Source organism: Branchiostoma belcheri, unplaced genomic scaffold (assembly GCF_001625305.1).
Source record: "Branchiostoma belcheri isolate BF01 breed outbred unplaced genomic scaffold, Haploidv18h27 scaffold152, whole genome shotgun sequence".
Lineage (NCBI taxonomy): Eukaryota > Metazoa > Chordata > Leptocardii > Amphioxiformes > Branchiostomatidae > Branchiostoma > Branchiostoma belcheri.
This window is the reverse complement of record NW_017802958.1, coordinates 527,259-527,626: the sequence shown is the minus strand read 5'-3', so window position 1 is coordinate 527,626 and position 368 is coordinate 527,259. Positions and strand designations below refer to the sequence as shown.

Genomic DNA, 368 nt, shown 5'->3' with positions numbered 1-368 from the left:
CACACACACATGGGCCCTGATGCATATAGCTTCTTTCACTCACCATAAGAAATTATCTTGTTCATTGTCCAATCCAATATCCTAGCATTGCCTCATGACACAAATGAGAGAAGCAAAGTCTTTAAAACATTGTCTAATGACACAGAGGGACCAAGTTTAAGACATTGTCTAATGACACAGAGGGACCAAGTTTAAGACATTGTCTAATGACACAGAGGGACCAAGTTTAAGACATTGTCTAATGACACAGAGGGACCAAGTTTAAGACATTGTCTCTTTTAATATTTGTGTTAGACTCACCTTTGTGATGTGGGGTGCTGGAGATTGCCGGGAGCTTGGGGATAGATCCAGTATTAGCATTAGCAGCA

The 368-nt window shown here is 40.8% G+C and overlaps 1 protein-coding gene across 1 annotated transcript in view; it reads right to left on the bottom strand.

The window, feature by feature from the left end:
- Nucleotides 1-368, bottom strand: part of LOC109465531 (E3 ubiquitin-protein ligase TRIM71-like) — a 4,221-nt gene that overhangs the window by 921 nt on the left and 2,932 nt on the right. The window lies entirely within an intron of this gene.